We start from the raw sequence: 16,563 nt of genomic DNA on the forward strand, positions 1-16,563 counted from the left end.
GCAACCAACATTTCCATAAATGCATCAGAACCCCTGAAAAATTCAATGCAATACCTTCACAACATTCATTCACTATACATTCCCATAATCAAAAGTCTTCAATCATAAAATAAATAAACTCCACAACTAACATGATACTTAACTTAACATAGATAGACAACCTTACATTAAGGTAAATATGTGGGATACTTCACTACAAAAACGTCTAATTAGATCTAGGCAATTTTAGACATATGGCCTACAGAGGGTTAAACTTTCTCATTTGCAAGATTATAATTGGCAGCACCACAGCCATAGATTCTGTGATACAACCATCAACAGGTGTCACTATTAGGAGTACCATTAGTATGCAAGGCAGGGCAAGATTCCACCAAGCCCCTGCCCATCAACAAACGATCAACCAATGAAATCAGCTCAAGGCACTTATAAATATCTGACCACAACCAAGATGGCTTATATCACACTCTCTGAGGAAGGCCCATTGGGCCGATACGCGTTAGAGGATCAAGCAGCTACATACATTTGCCTGATATCTACTACCCTCTTGACGGCACCCCAAGTCTCCTCTCCAGCAAGCAGAGTTGAGCAGTCAGCACGCTGAGGGACCATAAGGAACAGCGTGTTCTCGTAAAAGCACGTAGGACCCGAAAGTCTCGTGGCTGCTGGCGGTCCTGGGCTGTGTGAAAATGGGTGTGCAGGTCTGCACACACCGCCACTGGCTCTCAGCAGAAACAGGGACGGGGAAACAGGAGACCACACAGGAATATTATCGGCTGCAATCACCGCTCACCAGCCGCAGAGAAGAAGGGTAAGTTTTATGCAGCTGGCGGATGCGGGACGCCGCTCCACCAGGACATAGAACCCCTACATCCAGCATTCTTTTTGATTAATCAATTCTTCATTTGAACTGTATTGACGGAATATCCATATTAACTCATTAACTCTTTAACCTTTTAAACTTTATTTGAGTGCAATCATTGATTCATCGGGATTTGTACCCACACCAATCATATGAAGCATTGTGACTTCAGTATCGAATAAAACCTTTATATTTGTATTATACTCATAATTGTCCACTTTAACCTTTATATATTCACTTTTGTCTGCATAAACTGTGATCAGTTATTGCACCAGACCACCCAGCAGAAGAGTTGCACAGCACTAGTATATTATACTAATACCACTTAGCGTTGACCTCCATCAACTTATCAGTTGATACCTACTAATATTGTTCTGTGAGTTAATTGGGTAACCCTAAGGTCTAGCAGCTGAAATACAATCCCCCAGTAGTACTTGGAAGCGCTGTCTAGAGATGAGCGCCTGAAATTTTTCGGGTTTTGTGTTTTGGTTTTGGGTTCGGTTCCGCGGCCGTGTTTTGGGTTCGAACGCGTTTTGGCAAAACCTCACCGAATTTTTTTTGTCGGATTCGGGTGTGTTTTGGATTCGGGTGTTTTTTTCAAAAAACACTAAAAAACAGCTTAAATCATAGAATTTGGGGGTCATTTTGATCCCAAAGTATTATTAACCTCAAAAACCATAATTTACACTCATTTTCAGTCTATTCTGAATACCTCACACCTCACAATATTATTTTTAGTCCTAAAATTTGCACCGAGGTCGCTGTGTGAGTAAGATAAGCGACCCTAGTGGCCGACACAAACACCGGGCCCATCTAGGAGTGGCACTGCAGTGTCACGCAGGATGTCCCTTCCAAAAAACCCTCCCCAAACAGCACATGACGCAAAGAAAAAAAGAGGCGCAATGAGGTAGCTGTGTGAGTAAGATTAGCGACCCTAGTGGCCGACACAAACACCGGGCCCATCTAAGAGTGGCACTGCAGTGTCACGCAGGATGGCCCTTCCAAAAAACCCTCCCCAAACAGCACATGACGCAAAGAAAAAAAGAGGCGCAATGAGGTAGCTGTGTGAGTAAGATTAGCGACCCTAGTGGCCGACACAAACACCGGGCCCATCTAGGAGTGGCACTGCAGTGTCACGCAGGATGTCCCTTCCAAAAAACCCTCCCCAAACAGCACATGACGCAAAGAAAAAAAGAGGCGCAATGAGGTAGCTGTGTGAGTAAGATTAGCGACCCTAGTGGCCGACACAAACACCGGGCCCATCTAGGAGTGGCACTGCAGTGTCACGCAGGATGTCCCTTCCAAAAAACCCTCCCCAATCAGCACATGATGCAAAGAAAAAGAAAAGAAAAAAGAGGTGCAAGATGGAATTGTCCTTGGGCCCTCCCACCCACCCTTATGTTGTATAAACAAAACAGGACATGCACACTTTAACCAACCCATCATTTCAGTGACAGGGTCTGCCACACGACTGTGACTGATATGACGGGTTGGTTTGGACCCCCCCAAAAAAAGAAGCAATTAATCTCTCCTTGCACAAACTGGCTCTACAGAGGCAAGATGTCCACCTCATCTTCACCCTCCGATATATCACCGTGTACATCCCCCTCCTCACAGATTATCAATTCGTCCCCACTGGAATCCACCATCTCAGCTCCCTGTGTACTTTGTGGAGGCAATTGCTGCTGGTCAATGTCTCCGCGGAGGAATTGATTATAATTCATTTTAATGAACATCATCTTCTCCACATTTTCTGGATGTAACCTCGTACGCCGATTGCTGACAAGGTGAGCGGCGGCACTAAACACTCTTTCGGAGTACACACTTGTGGGAGGGCAACTTAGGTAGAATAAAGCCAGTTTGTGCAAGGGCCTCCAAATTGCCTCTTTTTCCTGCCAGTATAAGTACGGACTGTGTGACGTGCCTACTTGGATGCGGTCACTCATATAATTCTCCACCATTCTATCAATGTTGAGAGAATCATATGCAGTGACAGTAGACGACATGTCCGTAATCGTTGTCAGGTCCTTCAGTCCGGACCAGATGTCAGCATCAGCAGTCGCTCCAGACTGCCCTGCATCACCGCCAGCGGGTGGGCTCGGAATTCTGAGCCTTTTCCTCGCACCCCCAGTTGCGGGAGAATGTGAAGGAGGAGATGTTGACAGGTCGCGTTCCGCTTGACTTGACAATTTTGTCACCAGCAGGTCTTTCAACCCCAGCAGACCTGTGTCTGCCGGAAAGAGAGATCCAAGGTAGGCTTTAAATCTAGGATCGAGCACGGTGGCCAAAATGTAGTGCTCTGATTTCAACAGATTGACCACCCGTGAATCCTTGTTAAGCGAATTAAGGGCTGCATCCACAAGTCCCACATGCCTAGCGGAATCGCTCCCTTTTAGCTCCTTCTTCAATGCCTCCAGCTTCTTCTGCAAAAGCCTGATGAGGGGAATGACCTGACTCAGGCTGGCAGTGTCTGAACTGACTTCACGTGTGGCAAGTTCAAAGGGCATCAGAACCTTGCACAACGTTGAAATCATTCTCCACTGCACTTGAGACAGGTGCATTCCACCTCCTATATCGTGCTCAATTGTATAGGCTTGAATGGCCTTTTGCTGCTCCTCCAACCTCTGAAGCATATAGAGGGTTGAATTCCACCTCGTTACCACTTCTTGCTTCAGATGATGGCAGGGCAGGTTCAGTAGTTTTTGGTGGTGCTCCAGTCTTCTGTACGTGGTGCCTGTACGCCGAAAGTGTCCCGCAATTTTTCTGGCCACCGACAGCATCTCTTGCACGCCCCTGTCGTTTTTTAAAAAATTCTGCACCACCAAATTCAAGGTATGTGCAAAACATGGGACGTGCTGGAATTTGCCCATATTTAATGCACACACAATATTGCTGGCGTTGTCCGATGCCACAAATCCACAGGAGAGTCCAATTGGGGTAAGCCATTCCGCGATGATCTTCCTCAGTTGCCGTAAGAGGTTTTCAGCTGTGTGCGTATTCTGGAAAGCGGTGATACAAAGCGTAGCCTGCCTAGGAAAGAGTTGGCGTTTGCGAGATGCTGCTACTGGTGCCGCCGCTGCTGTTCTTGCGGCGGGAGTCCATACATCTACCCAGTGGGCTGTCACAGTCATATAGTCCTGACCCTGCCCTGCTCCACTTGTCCACATGTCCGTGGTTAAGTGGACATTGGGTACAACTGCATTTTTTAGGACACTGGTGAGTCTTTTTCTGACGTCCGTGTACATTCTCGGTATCGCCTGCCTAGAGAAGTGGAACCTAGATGGTATTTGGTAACGGGGGCACACTGCCTCAATAAATTGTCTAGTTCCCTGTGAACTAACGGCGGATACCGGACGCACGTCTAACACCAACATAGTTGTCAAGGACTCAGTTATCCGCTTTGCAGTAGGATGACTGCTGTGATATTTCATCTTCCTCGCAAAGGACTGTTGAACAGTCAATTGCTTACTGGAAGTAGTACAAGTGGGCTTACGACTTCCCCTCTGGGATGACCATCGACTCCCAGCGGCAACAACAGCAGCGCCAGCAGCAGTAGGCGTTACACGCAAGGATGCATCGGAGGAATCCCAGGCAGGAGAGGACTCGTCAGAATTGCCAGTGACATGGCCTGCAGGACTATTGGCATTCCTGGGGAAGGAGGAAATTGACACTGAGGGAGTTGGTGGGGTGGTTTGCGTGAGCTTGGTTACAAGAGGAAGGGATTTACTGGTCAGTGGACTGCTTCCGCTGTCACCCAAAGTTTTTGAACTTGTCACTGACTTATTATGAATGCGCTGCAGGTGACGTATAAGGGAGGATGTTCCGAGGTGGTTAACGTCCTTACCCCTACTTATTACAGCTTGACAAAGGGAACACACGGCTTGACACCTGTTGTCCGCATTTCTGGTGAAATACCTCCACACCGAAGAGCTGATTTTTTTGGTATTTTCACCTGGCATGTCAACGCCCATATTCCTCCCACGGACAACAGGTGTCTCCCCGGGTGCCTGACTTAAACAAACCACCTCACCATCAGAATCCTCCTGGTCAATTTCCTCCCCAGCGCCAGCAACACCCATATCCTCCTCATCCTGGTGTACTTCAACACTGACATCTTCAATCTGACTATCAGGAACTGGACTGCGGGTGCTCCTTCCAGCACTTGCAGGGGGCGTGCAAATGGTGGAAGGCGCATGCTCTTCACGTCCAGTGTTGGGAAGGTCAGGCATCGCAACCGACACAATTGGACTCTCCTTGTGGATTTGGGATTTCGAAGAATGCACAGTTCTTTGCTGTGCTGCTTTTGCCAGCTTGAGTCTTTTCATTTTTCTAGCGAGAGGCTGAGTGCTTCCATCCTCATGTGAAGCTGAACCACTAGCCATGAACATAGGCCAGGGCCTCAGCCGTTCCTTGCCACTCCGTGTGGTAAATGGCATATTGGCAAGTTTACGCTTCTCCTCCGACAATTTTATTTTAGGTTTTGGAGTCCTTTTTTTACTGATATTTGGTGTTTTGGATTTGACATGCTCTGTACTATGACATTGGGCATCGGCCTTGGCAGACGACGTTGCTGGCATTTCATCGTCTCGGCCATGACTAGTGGCAGCAGCTTCAGCACGAGGTGGAAGTGGATCTTGATCTTTCCCTAATTTTGGAACCTCAACATTTTTGTTCTCCATATTTTAATAGGCACAACTAAAAGGCACCTCAGGTAAACAATGGAGATGGATGGATTGGATACTAGTATACAATTATGGACGGGCTGCCGAGTGCCGACACAGAGGTAGCCACAGCCGTGAACTACCGCACTGTACTGTGTCTGCTGCTAATATATAGACTGGTTGATAAAGAGATAGTATACTCGTAACTAGTATGTATGTATAAAGAAAGAAAAAAAAACCACGGTTAGGTGGTATATACAATTATGGACGGGCTGCCGAGTGCCGACACAGAGGTAGCCACAGCCGTGAACTACCGCACTGTACTGTGTCTGCTGCTAATATATAGACTGGTTGATAAAGAGATAGTATACTCGTAACTAGTATGTATGTATAAAGAAAGAAAAAAAAACCACGGTTAGGTGGTATATACAATTATGGACGGGCTGCCGAGTGCCGACACAGAGGTAGCCACAGCCGTGAACTACCGCACTGTACTGTGTCTGCTGCTAATATATAGACTGGTTGATAAAGAGATAGTATACTCGTAACTAGTATGTATGTATAAAGAAAGAAAAAAAAACCACGGTTAGGTGGTATATACAATTATGGACGGGCTGCCGAGTGCCGACACAGAGGTAGCCACAGCCGTGAACTACCGCACTGTACTGTGTCTGCTGCTAATATAGACTGGTTGATAAAGAGATAGTATACTCGTAACTAGTATGTATGTATAAAGAAAGAAAAAAAAACCACGGTTAGGTGGTATATACAATTATGGACGGGCTGCCGAGTGCCGACACAGAGGTAGCCACAGCCGTGAACTACCGCACTGTACTGTGTCTGCTGCTAATATATAGACTGGTTGATAAAGAGATAGTATACTCGTAACTAGTATGTATGTATAAAGAAAGAAAAAAAAACCACGGTTAGGTGGTATATACAATTATGGACGGGCTGCCGAGTGCCGACACAGAGGTAGCCACAGCCGTGAACTACCGCACTGTACTGTGTCTGCTGCTAATATAGACTGGTTGATAAAGAGATAGTATACTCGTAACTAGTATGTATGTATAAAGAAAGAAAAAAAAACCACGGTTAGGTGGTATATACAATTATGGACGGGCTGCCGAGTGCCGACACAGAGGTAGCCACAGCCGTGAACTACCGCACTGTACTGTGTCTGCTGCTAATATATAGACTGGTTGATAAAGAGATAGTATACTCGTAACTAGTATGTATGTATAAAGAAAGAAAAAAAAACCACGGTTAGGTGGTATATACAATTATGGACGGGCTGCCGAGTGCCGACACAGAGGTAGCCACAGCCGTGAACTACCGCACTGTACTGTGTCTGCTGCTAATATAGACTGGTTGATAAAGAGATAGTATACTCGTAACTAGTATGTATGTATAAAGAAAGAAAAAAAAACCACGGTTAGGTGGTATATACAATTATGGACGGGCTGCCGAGTGCCGACACAGAGGTAGCCACAGCCGTGAACTACCGCACTGTACTGTGTCTGCTGCTAATATAGACTGGTTGATAAAGAGATAGTATACTACTAATATTATATATGCTGGTGGTCAGGTCACTGGTCACTAGTCACACTGGCAGTGGCACTCCTGCAGCAAAAGTGTGCACTGTTTAATTTTAATATAATATTATGTACTCCTGGCTCCTGCTATAACCTATAACTGGCACTGCAGTAGTGCTCCCCAGTCTCCCCCACAATTATAAGCTGTGTGAGCTGAGCAGTCAGACAGATATATAATATATATAGATGATGCAGCACACTGGCCTGAGCCTGAGCAGTGCACACAGATATGGTATGTGACTGACTGAGTCACTGTGTGTATCGCTTTTTTCAGGCAGAGAACGGATATATTAAATAAACTGCACTGTGTGTCTGGTGGTCACTCACTATATAATATATTATGTACTCCTGGCTCCTGCTATAACCTATAACTGGCACTGCAGTAGTGCTCCCCAGTCTCCCCCACAATTATAAGCTGTGTGAGCTGAGCAGTCAGACAGATATATATAATATTATATATAGATATTATGATAATAGATGATGCAGCACACTGGCCTGAGCCTGAGCAGTGCACACAGATATGGTATGTGACTGAGTCACTGTGTGCTGTGTATCGCTTTTTTCAGGCAGAGAACGGATTATAAATAAAACTGGTGGTCACTATCAGCAAAACTCTGCACTGTACTGAGTACTCCTAATGCTCCCCAAAATTAGTAAATCAAGTGTCTCTCTAATCTATTCTAAACGGAGAGGACGCCAGCCACGTCCTCTCCCTATCAATCTCAATGCACGTGTGAAAATGGCGGCGACGCGCGGCTCCTTATATAGAATCCGAGTCTCGCGATAGAATCCGAGCCTCGCGAGAATCCGACAGCGTCATGATGACGTTCGGGCGCGCTCGGGTTAACCGAGCAAGGCGGGAAGATCCGAGTCGCTCGGACCCGTGAAAAAAAACATGAAGTTCTGGCGGGTTCGGATTCAGAGAAACCGAACCCGCTCATCTCTAGCGCTGTCCCGACCACTTTTTTTTTTCATGTGCAACCTTAAGCCTAGTATACATATTCATACACAGCAAATATATACACAACAGTCTTCAACATCAACTTGGAAACTGTACCTGTTTTGTATGTGGTTGTTAAAGAACATGATTTAAATACAGTGCATCTATGAAGTATTAACAGAGCTTCACTTTTTCCACATTATGTTATGTTTCAGCCTTATTCCCTAATGGAATAAATAATTTTTTTCCCTCAGAATTCTACATACAATACCCCATAATGATTTCTTAGTTTTTTTTTTTTTTATACAATTAGAAAATAATCTCAAAAAAAACCTTTTTTCACATTGCCATTATTGGGTATTGTATGTAGAATTTTGAGGGGGAAAAAATAGGATTTTACTTACCGGTAAATCTATTTCTCGTAGTCCATAGTGGATGCTGGGGACTCCGTAAGGACCATGGGGAATAGACGGGCTCCGCAGGAGACAGGGCACTTTAAGAAAGAATTTGGATTCTGGTGTGCTCTGGCTCCTCCCTCTATGTCCCTCCTCCAGACCTCAGTTAAAGAAACTGTGCCCGGAAGAGCTGACAGTACAAGGAAAGGATTTTGGAATCCAGGGCAAGACTCATACCAGCCACACCAATCACACTGTATAACTTGTGATAAACTTACCCAGTTAACAGTATGAACAACAACGGAGCATCAGCTCAATCCTGATGCAAACAATATAACCCTTATTTAAGCAATAACTATATACAAGTATCGCAGAAGAAGTCCGCACTTGGGACGGGCGCCCAGCATCCACTGGGGATTATACCAAAGCTCCCAAACGGGCGGAAGAGTGCGGATGACTCTGCAGCACCGAATGAGCAAACACAAGGTCCTCCTCAGCCAGGGTATCAAACTTGTAGAACTTTGCAAAAGTGTTTGAACCTGACCAAGTAGCCGCTCGGCAAAGTTGTAATGCCGAGACCCCTCGGGCAGCCGCCCAAGAAGATCCCACCTTCCTTGTGGAGTGGGCTTTTACTGATTTTGGTAGCGGCAATCCAGCCGCAGAATGAGCCTGCTGAATCGTGTTACAGATCCAGCGAGCAATAGTTTGCTTTGAAGCAGGAGCACCCAGCTTGTTGGGTGCATACAGGATAAATAGAGACTCAGTTTTCCTGACTCTAGCCGTTCTGGCTACATAAACCTTCAAAGCCCTGCCCACATCTAGTAACTCGGAATCCTCCAAGTCACGAGTAGCCACAGGCACCACAATAGGTTGGTTCATATGAAAAGATGACACCACTTTTGGCAGAAATTGTGGACGGGTCCTCAATTCTGCCCTGTCCATATGGAAAACCAGATAGGGGCTTTTATGTGACAAAGCCGCTAATTCTGACACACGCCTAGCCGAAGCCAAGGCTAATAGCATGACCACCTTCCACGTGAGAAATTTTAAATCTACGGTTTTAAGTGGCTCAAACCAGTGTGACTTCAGGAAACTCAACACCACGTTAAGATCCCAAGGTGCCACCGGAGGCACAAAAGGGGGCTGAATATGCAGCACTCCCTTTACAAACGTCTGAACTTCAGGAAGAGAAGCCAGTTCTTTTTGAAAGAAAATGGATAGGGCCGAAATCTGGACCTTAATGGAACCCAATTTTAGGCCCACAGTCACTCCCGACTGTAGGAAGTGAAGGGAACGGCCCAGCTGGAATTCCTCCGTAGGGGCATTCCTGGCCTCACACCAAGCAACATATTTTCGCCATATACGGTGATAATTTTTAGCCGTCACGTCCTTCCTAGCCTTTATCAGCGTAGGGATAACCTCATCCGGAATGCCTTTTTCTGCTAGGATCCGGCGTTCAACCGCCATGCCGTCAAACGCAGCCGCGGTAAGTCTTGGAACAGACAGGGCCCCTGGTGCAACAAGTCCTGTCTTAGAGGCAGAGGCCATGGGTCCTCTGTGAGCATTTCTTGCAGTTCTGGATACCAAGTCCTTCTTGGCCAATCCGGAGCAATGAGTATTGTTCTCACTCCTCTTCTTCTTATGATTCTCAGCACCTTGGGTATGAGAGGAAGAGGAGGAAATACATAGACCGACTGGAACACCCACGGTGTCACCAGGGCGTCTATAGCTATCGCCTGAGGGTCTCTTGACCTGGCGCAATACCTCTGTAGCTTTTTGTTGAGGCGGGATGCCATCATGTCTACTTGTGGCAGTTCCCACCGACTTGCAATCTGCGTGAAGACTTCTTGATGAAGTCCCCACTCTCCAGGGTGGAGGTCGTGCCTGCTGAGGAAGTCTGCTTCCCAGTTGTCCACTCCCGGAATGAACACTGCTGACAGTGCTCTTACGTGATTCTCCGCCCAGCGAAGAATTCTGGTGGCTTCCGCCATCGCCACCCTGCTCCTTGTGCCGTCTTGGCGGTTTACATGAGCCACTGCGGTGATGTTGTCTGACTGGATCAGCACCGATTGGTCGCGAAGCAGGTTCTCCGCTTGACTTAGGGCGTTGTATATGGCCCTTAGTTCCAGGATATTGATGTGAAAGCAAGTCTCCTGACTTGACCACACCCCCTGGAAATTTCTTCCCTGTGTGACTGCCCCCCACCCTCGGAGGCTTGCATCCGTGGTCACCAGGACCCAGTCCTGAATGCCGAATCTGCGGCCTTCGAGAAGGTGAGCACTCTGCAGCCACCACAGCAGAGACACCCTGGCCCTGGGGGATAGGGTGATCAGCTGATGCATCTGTAGATGTGATCCGGACCACTTGTCCAACAGATCCCATTGAAAGGTCCTCGCATGGAACCTGCCAAAGGAAATGGCCTCGTACGATGCCACCATCTTTCCCAGCACTCGAGTGCAGTGATGCACCGACACCTGTCTTGGTTTTAAGAGGTCTCTGACCAGCGTCATGAGTTCCTGAGCCTTCTCCGTCGGGAGAAAAACCCTCTTCTGGTCTGTGTCCAGAATCATGCCCAGGAAGGGCAGACGCATCGTAGGAATCAGCTGCGACTTTGGAATATTCAGAATCCAGCCGTGCTGATGTAACACTTCCCGAGAGCGTGCTACGCTGATCAGCAACTGCTCTCTGGACCTCGCCTTTATGAGGAGATCGTCCAAGTATGGGATAATTGTGACCCCTTGCTTTCGCAGGAGCACCATAATTTCCGCCATTACCTTGGTAAATATTCTCGGTGCCGTGGAGAGACCAAACGGCAACGTCTGGAATTGGTAATGACAATCCTGTACCACAAATCTGAGGTACGCATGATGAGGTGGATAAATGGGGACATGAAGGTATGCATCCTTTATGTCCAGAGACACCATAAAATCCCCCCCTTCCAGGCTCGCGATGACCGCTCTAAGCGATACCATCTTGAACTTGAACTTTTTCAGGGATATGTTCAGGGATTTTAAATTCAATATGGGTCTGACCGAACCGTCCGGTTTCGGTACCACAAACATGGTCGAATAGTAACCCCCTCCCTGTTGAAGGAGGGGAACCTTTACCACCACCTGCTGAAGATACAATTTGTGAATTGCAGCTAACACTATTTCCCTCTCTAAGGGGGAAGCTGGCAGGGCCGATTTGAGGTAACGGTGAGGGGGCATCTCTTCGAATTCCAGCTTGTATCCCTGAGACACAATCTCTATAGCCCAGGGATCCACCTGGGAGTGAACCCACCTGTGGCTGAAATTTCGGAGACGCGCCCCCACCGGGCCTAGCTCCGCCTGTGGAGCCCCAGCGTCATGCGGTGGATTTAGTGGAAGCCGGGGAGGACTTCTGTTCCTGGGAACTAGCTGTATTGTGCAGCTTCTTTCCTCTACCCCTGCCTCTGGCAAGAAAGGATGCACCTCGGACTTTCTTGCCTTTTTGTGATCGAAAGGACTGCATTTGGTAATACGGTGCTTTCTTAGGCTGTGAGGAAACATATGGCAAAAAATTTGACTTTCCAGCCGTAGCTGTGGAGACCAGGTCCGAGAGACCGTCCCCAAACAATTCCTCACCCTTGTAAGGTAAAACCTCCATGTGCCTTTTTGAGTCGGCATCGCCTGTCCATTGCCGAGTCCACAGGACCCTTCTGGCAGAAATCGACATTGCATTTATTCTAGAGCCCAGTAGGCTAACGTCTCTTTGAGCATCTCTCATATATAGGACAGCGTCTTTTATATGCCCCAGGGTGAGTAATATAGTATCCTTATCCAAGGTATCAAGTTCCTCAGATAAGGTATCTGTCCATGCTGCTACCGCACTACACATCCAGGCCGACGCAATCGCCGGTCTTAGTAAGGTACCTGAATGTGTATAAATGGACTTCAGGATACCCTCCTGCTTTCTATCTGCAGCATCTTTGAGGGTAGCCGTATCCTGTGACGGCAGGGCTACCTTCTTGGATAAGCGTGTTAGAGCTTTGTCCACCCTAGGGGAGGCTTCCCAGCGTAGCCTGTCCGTTGGCGGGAAGGGATACGCCATAAGCATCCGTTTGGAAATCTGCAGTTTCCTATCTGGAGATTCCCAAGCCTTTTCACATAACTCATTTAACTCATGTGAAGGGGGAAGGTCACCTCTTGCCTTTTTTCCCCATACATATAAACCCTCTTGTCAGGGACTGGGGTTTCCTCTGTGATGTGCAACACATCTTTCATTGCTATAATCATGTAACGGATGGCTTTAGCCATTTTAGGCTGTAACTTTGCATCATCGCCATCGACACTGGAGTCAGAATCCGTGTCGATATCTGTGTCAACAATTTGGGATAGTGGGCGCTTCTGAGACCCTGACGGCCTCTGCGACATAGGATCAGGTATGGGTTGAGACCCTGACTGTCCCAAGGCTTCAGCTTTATCCAACCTTTTATGCAAGGAATTAACATTATCGTTTAAAACCTTCCACATATCCATCCAATCGGGTGTCGGCGCCGTCGGCGGCGACCCCACATTCATTTGTTCCCGCTCTGCTTCCACATAGCCTTCCTCGTCAAACATGCCGACACAAGCGTACCGACACACCACACACACACAGGGGATGCTCTATTTGAAGACAGTTCCCCCACAAGGTATTTTGGAGAGACAGAGAGATAGTATGCCAGCGCACACCCCAGCGCTATATGACCCAGGAATGACACAGTAACTTAGTGTTAACCCAGTAGCTGCTGTATATACTGTTTTTGCGCCAAATTTATGTGCCCCCCCTCTCTTTTTACCCTCTTCTACCGTGATTCTGCAGGGGAGAGCCTGGGGAGCTTCCTCTCAGCGGAGCTGTGGAGAGAAAATGGCGCTGGTGAGTGCTGAGGAAGAATCCCCGCCCCCTCAGCGGCGGGCTTCTGTCCCGCGTTTATGTGTAAAAATAATGGCGGGGGCTCATGCATATATACAGTGCCCAATTGTATATATGCTGCTTTTTTGCCAAGAGGTTCTTAATTGCTGCCCAGGGCGCCCCCCCCCTGCGCCCTGCACCCTACAGTGACCGGAGTGTGTGGGTTAGTGTGGGAGCAATGGCGCACAGCTGCAGTGCTGTGCGCTACCTCATATGAAGACTGGAGTCTTCCGCCGCCGATTTTGACGTCTTCTTGCTTCAGACACCGGCTTCTGACTTCTGGCTCTGCGAGGGGGACGGCGGCGCGGCTCCGGGATCGGACGACCAAGGGTGCGATCCTGTGTACGATCCCTCTGGAGCTAATGGTGTCCAGTAGCCTAAGAAGCAGGACCTATCTTCGGTGAGTAGGGCTGCTTCTCTCCCCTCAGTCCCACGTAGCAGAGAGTCTGTTGCCAGCAGATCTCTCTGAAAATAAAAAAACCTAACAAAATACTTTCTTTCTAGCAAGCTCAGGAGAGCTCACTAAGTAGCACCCAGCTCGTCCGGGCACAGACTCAAACTGAGGTCTGGAGGAGGGACATAGAGGGAGGAGCCAGAGCACACCAGTATCCAAATTCTTTCTTAAAGTGCCCTGTCTCCTGCGGAGCCCGTCTATTCCCCATGGTCCTTACGGAGTCCCCAGCATCCACTAGGACGTTAGAGAAATAATTTATTCCATTTTGAAATAAGGCTGTAACATAACAAAATGTGGAAAAAGTGAAGCGCTGTGAATACTTTCCGGATGCACTATATATGTGTAAGCCAAAATAAGATACATCTCAAAGGGATGGCTTAACTTGTGTCAGTGTGAACTCCTTAATCTGCCCAGAGCCGGATTAAGGCTATGGGGGGCCTGGGGCACTTCAAACAACATGGCCCCTAACAAGGAAGCAGGTGAATTTATTTATATACATATATAATTTATAACACCCATGGACGGCGGCACTTCGGTAATAAATCCACAAACTGCAAAACACTGCAACGTTTCGATGTATTAATTACATCGTCGTCAGGCACATGTGCCTGACGACATCGAAACGTTGCAGTATTCTGCAGTTTGTGTGTTTTGTTACCCAAGTGCTACCGTCCATGGGTGTTGTATATGGGCTCATCAGTGTGAGTACCTCCAGAGGGCACTGGGACTTTACTTGTAGTTAATGGTTGTGCTGCCCGCATCCAGTATATATATATATATATATATATATATATATATATATACATATATATATATATATTATACACATACATAATCATGCATATACAGTATATGTTTAAACACACGCACACACACACACATATATATATATATATATATATATATATATATATAAAAACAAAAAACCAATGGAGGCACTCAGAAAGAAAAAGACGACACACCGCTGGATAGGTCGACGTTTCAGGGACGAATCCCTTTTATCAAGGTGTCTTGATAAAAGGGATTCGTCCCTGAAACGTCGACCTATCCAGTCGTATGCTCTGCGAGAGGTCGCGCACCAGAACAAGCTGACTGAAGTTGAACAGAGAGTGCCGGACATATGGTATTTATATATATATATATGTATATACACACACACCACATATTTACATACTGTATATATATATATATATATATATATATATATATATATATGTACATATATATGTATAAACATGCACACAAACACACATTACACATACACACCAAGCCACAGAACTAAACATTCCAATTTAACAAAAGAAAAAGTGAAAAAGAAAAAAAAAACAATACAGCCAGCTACTTTTTTCTCTGCTGCTGGCAGGCTGAAAGTGACAGGAGAGTGAGTGCTCGTTTATTCATTCACGCACTCTCCGCTGGGGGCTCCACACAGTCCACAGTTTTTACATGCACTGCAACCTGCGCGCCCAGCCAATGACTAAGCCGCAGGCTGCAACTTTACACTCCATTGGACAGCTGAGCCGTCGCTCAGCTGTCCTGCACTTCTGTACAATGCCGATGCCGCAGCTGTTAGGTTGCCATGGCAACCTATGGAGAGCCGCCGGAAGCGCAGCGCCGCAGATCGGAGGTCCGATCTGTGTGCGGGCACAGGGGGGCCCTTTTAGAAAGGGGGGCCTGGGATAGTAACCCCCAGGGCCACCCCTCCCTTAGTCCGTCTCTGCATCTGCCTATCCAATAAGAAGAGGCTGCAAGTGGCAGATATGTGCAACCCAAGGTACTACTCAGTGCTGTGGAAATCTACACAACTCAGATATATTTGTGTTCACCCTTGAATCACCCTCTGTATGTGTAGGTTGTGAATACTAATGTTAACTACACAGAGCCGGCCCCAACCAATATGATGCCCTAGGCAAGATTTTGGCTGGTGCCCCCTAGCACCAACGCTAGCTCTGCAGGGCATGCCTGGCATGAGTCAGCTGGCAGCTCTGCTAACGTTGGGGCACCTTTTGTTTATGAAAATGCGTCTTATTTGCATTACTATGTGGCTGGATGCACAAGTAGCTTCTGCTGATTAAAATGATATGCAGCATGCCTATATTCTGTGTGCGACTGCGGCTGTATCTGCATACATTACAGTGATTTCCAGGAATACACTGCGACGTAGCATTTCATATGCAGATACAGCCTCAGTTACACACAGAATATAGGCATGCTGCATATCATTTTAATCAGCAGAAGCTGCTGATGCCCCTAAGCATAGCAAATGCCCTGGGCATTTGCCCAGTTTGCCTATGCCTAGGGCCGGCTCTGTAACTACACATTGGAAAGCTTTCAACATGAATTTCCTTTTCAGTAAAATAATGTGCTGTTCCACTTATTACATTGTCGTGTTTTAGACAATGTTGAGTTCAGCAAAGGAGTGACAACAGTGCTGCTAGCACTAGCCTATGAGGAGATATGGTCATTAGGTCGACCACACTTAGGTTGGCAGTCATTAGGTCGACTACTATTGGTCGACATGCATTAGGTCGACGTGAAAAAAAAAGTCGACATACGTTTTTCAAATTTTTAACATTTCTTTCATACTTTACTGTCCACGTGGACTACGATTGGGAATAGTAACCTGTGCCGAGCGCAGCAGTAGAGGAGCGAGGCACCTTGCCCGAAGCATGGCGAACGAAGCAAGCCAAGCAAGGGGACACGGTGCACTAATTGGGGTTCCCCGTCACTTTACAATGAAAACGA

At 47.1% G+C, this 16,563-nt stretch overlaps 1 protein-coding gene across 5 annotated transcripts in view; it reads right to left on the bottom strand.

Moving 5' to 3' along the window:
• AK9 (adenylate kinase 9) overlaps positions 1–16,563 on the bottom strand; it is a 406,441-nt gene that overhangs the window by 181,444 nt on the left and 208,434 nt on the right. The window lies entirely within an intron of this gene.

This window comes from Pseudophryne corroboree, chromosome 4 (assembly GCF_028390025.1).
Source record: "Pseudophryne corroboree isolate aPseCor3 chromosome 4, aPseCor3.hap2, whole genome shotgun sequence".
NCBI classification, from domain to species: Eukaryota; Metazoa; Chordata; class Amphibia; order Anura; family Myobatrachidae; genus Pseudophryne; species Pseudophryne corroboree.